Source organism: Lepus europaeus, chromosome 21, assembly GCF_033115175.1.
Source record: "Lepus europaeus isolate LE1 chromosome 21, mLepTim1.pri, whole genome shotgun sequence".
Lineage (NCBI taxonomy): Eukaryota > Metazoa > Chordata > Mammalia > Lagomorpha > Leporidae > Lepus > Lepus europaeus.
The window spans coordinates 52,720,449-52,726,513 of NC_084847.1; the positions used below are offsets into that span (position 1 = coordinate 52,720,449).

At 53.1% G+C, this 6,065-nt stretch overlaps 1 non-coding gene across 1 annotated transcript; it reads left to right on the forward strand.

Annotated features, from left to right (window-relative positions):
- The first annotated feature begins 3,465 nt into the window (after positions 1–3,465).
- On the forward strand, positions 3,466–3,573 carry LOC133751133 (U6 spliceosomal RNA). The gene has a single exon (XR_009864767.1). It is a non-coding gene; the product is annotated as a U6 spliceosomal RNA (small nuclear RNA).
- The last annotated feature ends 2,492 nt before the right edge of the window (positions 3,574–6,065 follow it).

Sequence of the window (6,065 nt, forward strand, 5' to 3'; positions counted from 1 at the left end):
CGGAAAGAGATTTCTCAGGCAAATTCCCAGGGACCTGCTCCATTTCCCTGCCACTTTTAAATGATGGGACCTCAGCTGCCCCCTCCCAGTCCTTTGCAAATGTGTGTTTCTGCCTCCAACTAGCATTTACGGAGACCCTGCTGTGCCCAAATCTGGAGACTGAGCCGGGTCTCTCACCCCTGTTCTCTGCCCCTTCTTCATCAGAGGGCTTCGAAACCCCAGGGAACAAGAGGACTCCCACACACACACACACACACACACACCTTCCCACCCTGCCGCAAGTCCTCAGGAGTTGTAAGAAGGCTGGACTTTCCCAACATGCATTCTTCATTCTTCGTGCCTTGGAACACCGTCATCCTTCGGCCATCTCTGCTTTTGGCAACACAACCACTTATTACCAGGATGGAAAGTGTCTTCCGCAGGTCTGACGGTGGCAAAGGCCACGGGGCTAACATTTGGGTTCCTGGCTTGCATCCCCAGGACCTTTTATTACAGACATCAGAGCTGAGACCTCAACCCATCACAAAGGAGAGATGTTTTGTGCTTTCCCGAATGCAATGAGAAATCATGTCCATGCAAAACTGCAGCTGGTCCTGAAGCCTGCATCAGGCTGCTAGCCATGGTGGTGGAGTGTGTACACACACACACGTGTGTGTGTGCATGTGTGTGGACCAGTGTGTTTGTGCTCCAGCAGGTGTGAAGGCAAGGTGGCAAGAGCGGCTCTAAAACCCCATAAAATACCGTAGCTCCTGACCTGGAGAGACCTTAGAAACGTGCTGCAGGTTATTTGATGTGCACAAGAAAATGATACTCGGTGGAGGTCAAGGCCACACGAGGCCCAGCTGCACAGCAGGTCTGGCACTGTGACGGGCAGGTTTTGCCCTTGTAGTCTCTGGGTCAGAGGAACCCAGCCCCGTTCCGACTCAGCCTTGTGTCTCTCCTAGAGTTCTTTGCCATTTGGAAATGTCTGCGGTCAGGTGTCTCTCAAATTGATGGGAACCCTGGCAGGGGCCTGGGGCCAGAGCCGTGCATGCCAGTGCCATTCTCTCCTGACCTCCTGAGGTTACAGGGGCCCCATCAGAAGTCTCAACCCGGAAGAGTCACCTCAGCCTGCATAACCACCTAAGAACAACAATTAGTGTCTGTTGAGCTTGACATAACTTTTATCTGGAATCCTCCCAGCAGGTGTGCAGGGCAGGAAACATTGTTCCCATTCTATGTATAAGAAGACTGAGGCTCAGCGAGGCGGAGAGACACCTGCAAGGTGACTTGTACCCTGGCAACCCCAATTCTAGGCTTCCTATGTGTGTCCTTCAGACACACACGCACCTGCTCCGCTCTGTCACACCTGGGCCTCCACCTGGTCAGAGGCCACCTGGATGCCCTTTGACCCCTTCAGGAATCCCTCTGTCTTACCTGGCAGCAGCCTGCTGGCCAGACGTCCTTGGTGGCGGGGGTTTCGTCTCCAGACATCTCTCTGTGGCAGCGGAGGCTCCAGACACCCTGGCCCAGGGCATCTATAATAAAGATTGATAACTTGACCTTGGTCTTGAGTGAGACATCGATTGCAAATGAGAGACAACCCCGGGGGAGAGCCGCAGAGTCCCCTTTAAGTGCAGGAAGACGGAACGTTTGGCAAGCTAAGCGGCTGGCGAAGGGCGCGTTTGGCCAGTCACCATTGGGAATCTACTTGCTAATTGCCCACAGTTCTCGCCGCTCCACTGGAGGGGAGTCTGGTTGCCTGCTCCGTCTGGGGGAAGGATCTGATTAACGATCCCCTGCCGCTGCAGCGGTGCCTGGGAGGGTGGGGTCATGGATTCGCTATCAGAGTCCCTAGCCAGCAGTTTAGGAAAGCAATTGCAAGCTAATTCCGAGTTGGTATCTTAGCCGCCCGGCTTCCTCCGCTTAATACCGACCCGTGAGTGGGAGGCAGGATTCATTTACACAAGCTCCGATACCGTTTTATTGCGAACCGAGTCAGACCAGGTGGTGGGGTTTGGTTTTGTTTTCTTTCGGAATTGGTCTACATTTTACTGTCAAGCTGCTCACTTCCACCCCCAACCTTGAAAGGCTGTTTTCCTTCCATAAATGAGCTCCCTTGGGGGGGGGGGAGGACAAGGACCCTCCAGCCCCGCTGTAGCCTGATCTATTTAAGATCTGTTTTGTTCAAACAAATGCTGCCCCACTTTCTCCCAGGCCGCCCCTGCCCTTCCTGCCCTCCGCCCCGGTCGGCTCAAGGATCCGATGTCTTTCCACTCCCTGCGGAATCTGTTCTTAGCACTTCAAAGTGAGGGACCGGTTTGCACCTCTGGTTTCAAACAATAGACCCAATTTCCTGCCCCTGCTTCGCTTAGATGGCGCTCCCTGCAACCACAGCTGCGGTGACTCCACAGGTGAACCAAGTCCTGGCCGGCTTAGCCAGCGCGCGGCTCCTCTCGGCGCCTCGGGGCACAGCGGGGCCCAGGCTCAGACGTCCCACAGACAGGCCCCAGTGCAAACCTCAGGCACCATGTGTGGCTTCTGAGCTGGGCAGCTTTGAGCTGGTTACTGAGCCTCTCTGAGTCCGCACCGCTACCACGGGAACCGTAGCTTAGCCTTCCCACAGGGCTGTGCGGAAAATCAGATCCCGTGAGACAAGCTGAGGGCAGGGTTCCTGGAGCCAGGCTGCCTGGATTCATAGCCTGGCTCTGAGATGCTCTTTTCGGGGTCCTCCATCTTAAACTCTGTCCACGCACTTCCTTATTTGCTAAACAGAACAATTCTGTTTTTGTTTTGCAAATGTGCCTATTTATTTACTTATTTCAGAGGCGTGGTGACAGAGAGGGAGAGAAAGAGATCTTTCACCTGCTGATTCACTGCCTCAAATGGCCACAACGACCAGTACTGAACCAGACCCAAATCCAGGTCACCCACATGGGTGACAGGGGCCCAAGCACTTAGGTCATCCTCCACTGCACCTCTCCAGCCTCGCTCTCTTTCTACAGCTCCCACACTCCTGTGTCTCTGGACCTTTGTCATTGTTTTAAAACAAGTATTTGATCATCACGAAAGTCAGAATTACAGAGGGAGAGACACACAAACACACAGAGATCTTCCATCTACCGGTTCACTCCCCAGATGGCTGGGCCAGCCAGAAACCAGGAGCTTTATCCAGGTCTCCCATGTGGGTGGCAGGGGCCCAAGCACTTGGGCTATCCTCCGCTGCTTTCCCAGGCGCATTAGCAGGGAGCTGGATCAGAAGTGGAGCAGCCAGAACTCTAACCGATGCCTATATGGGATGCCAGCGCTGCAGGCAGCAGCTTTACCTGCTGTGCCACAGCGCCAGCTCTTTGCATGGCCATCACAACGCTTAACGCACCTGCCCAGATCCATGTCCTACCATGTGCACAGCCCATGGGGAGTATAATACTTGTTTTATTTTCTTGTTCCTGGAATATCACTTTTGCTGAAGTTCAGGGTGGTGAGGAGCCCTGGGGAGCCCACACACTAAAACTGGAATGACACACAGAGGATCAGCACGGTCCCAGAGCAAGCAAGGGTGACACGGAACTTCATGAAGCAGTCTCTATTTTTCATCTGTTCTCTTTGTATTCACACATGAGAATGGATGCAGACTGCGTTGTAGCAATTAGCATGCATTTGCTGTGACCCTGAAAAGCTAATTAATTAATACATCTCTTAAAAGAAAAAGTCTGAGGAGTGGGATCCACTAGCATTGCTGTGTCAGACGGATCAACTGTTCGGGGTGCCACCGTAGCAGCAGGTACGCGACATCACGTGCGGCTGTCAGACCCGCACAGCTCCGAGTGAGCTGAGCCACCTCGCAGACCACAGCCTTGAGCGAGTAACAAAGCCTCAAGTGGCTCATTCTTCGGAACAAGCCTACCGTGCTTATGCGAGATGTTAATGATAAGGAAAACTGTGCCAGGAGCTCAGTGCACAGGACTGCTCTGTCTCGGTCGCCCTGTCTTTCTCTGAGCGGCACCGTCCGTAACTGGGCGCTCTGGCACGTCCCCGCCCGCCAACAGGGACAGGAGGGGACCCCAGGCCTTCTTGGAGGATGCTGAAGTTAAAGCCACCTTGTCCTCAGAGGCATTCTCAGGTTACACTTGACTTTTGGTCCGCCTGGGGATGTCTGGGTCAAGGTCTGGTCTCTGTCTCCCAAGCGCTGGAGTAAATCGCGCTGGGGAGCTGGGCATCACTGCCGACCTCCTCACTGTGTCTGTGAGTTCACAGCCCGGGAGGGGCCACCTGTCATTCCCCACCCACCACCCTGCAGGCCCACATGGCTCCTGCCGTGACCTTGGTGATGGGCTCGCCGTTCCCAGGCGCCCATCACCTGCTAGCCGTGGTGGTTGGGTGCATCACCGGGGCTTCTCCAGCTGCAATCCCAGTAAGAACAGCCTCCCACCCACCTGCTGTCCCAAGGAGCAGCTGAGATCTGTTTGATGTCCTGAGGCCAAGACAACAAGAACCATGGAGAAAAGAACACTCACAACTGGCAGCAGAAACCAAACAGGCGTGTTTTAAACACAGACAGAAACTTTGCCAGCATGTTGCGTCTGGTTGTCTGTGAGACTGAATTTCCACCCATTCATTTTTAAGATTTATTGATTGAAAAGCAGAGAGGCACACGTGGAGATCTTCCATCCTCCGACTGGCTCAGCAAATGCCTGCAACAGCTGCAGCTGGACCAAAGGCAGGAGTCCAGGGTTCAATCTGGGGTCTCCCACGTGGGCGGCAGGGACCCGAGTACTTGAGCCATCACCTGCTGTCTCCCGGGGTACACTTCAGCGGGAAGCTGGCCTCAGAAGCTGAGCGGGGACTGGAATCCAGGCACTGTGATACGGGATGCGTGGGTCCCCGGTGGCTTAACCCCCAGCGCCACAACGCTCACCCCCAGATGATCAATTTAGATCTCACAACTCCCAAAGTGTGTCCCAGGCGAGATAAGCCCCATTGCTGTCAGTAGGTTAGGGTCACTTAAGGTGGCTGACAGAAGTCGAATCACAATGCTGTGGGATCTCATGTGAACAATATATATGTAGACTTACTGTCAGTCATGATTGCGAGTTGCCTTAGCAACGTGAATTGATGGGAAGAGTCCATGTTTAGTGCGAAGGGGTGAAACCAAATGAGGAGCATCAGACCAGGCTCAGTGGCTTCCCGCTGTGTGACCTCTTCAAGCCTCTCTTTTCCCATCTGTGAAATGGGGGCAATAATACTTGCCTCGTGGACTCGTTGTGAGGCGTAATTAAGATAACGTATGTCCGGTGCCTGTGAGGTACCTAGTACACGTCGAGGACTGGTTTTTCCTCCTTCCGACATGGCTGTAAATCTTTATGAGCGATGTTTCTCTAAAATTTACCTAAGCCCGGGGCAGATGTGTAGTATGGCGGGTGTTTGGGACCTGGTACCCCCCCACATCCCATATCTGAATGACTGAGTTTGAGTCCCGGCTCCAACCCCAATTCCAGCTTCCTGCCCAAGTGCACCCTGGGAGGCAACAGGTAACGGCTCAAGCGCCTGGGTCCCTGCCACCCACGTGGGAGACTGGGATGGAGTTTCTGGCTCCCAGCTTCAGCCTGGCCCAGTTCTGGCTGTTGTAGGCATTTGGGGAGTGAACCAGTGGATGGTCTCTCTCTCTCTCTCTGCCTCTCCTCTCCCCTCCCCAATAAATAAAATTTGAGCCTGAGGAGAGAAAGGAGGCGAGAGAGAAAAACCTAAAGCAACGTGCCTGTGATGTGGTCTCTGTCTGGCTCAGTGCATCCAAGCTTCAGACGTAAATAATTTACAGCGTTAAAAATGAGCGAACAGCAGGCGTTTGAGGGACAGCAGAGAATCCATTCTAGAATGAGGAATTGTCTTCATAACGAGGGACTACGCAGTGCAAGGGAGAGTCAGAATTGAGGCGAGCATCTTTTACAAGATCATTAATCCACTCGGATAGGACTTTTAATAATTCAATGGTATTACTGCAATATAAGTGATACTTTATGAAGCTTAAATGAAATGTACATTTAGGAACTTAATTTGAAACACTGCCTACTTTGTTATTCTATTTT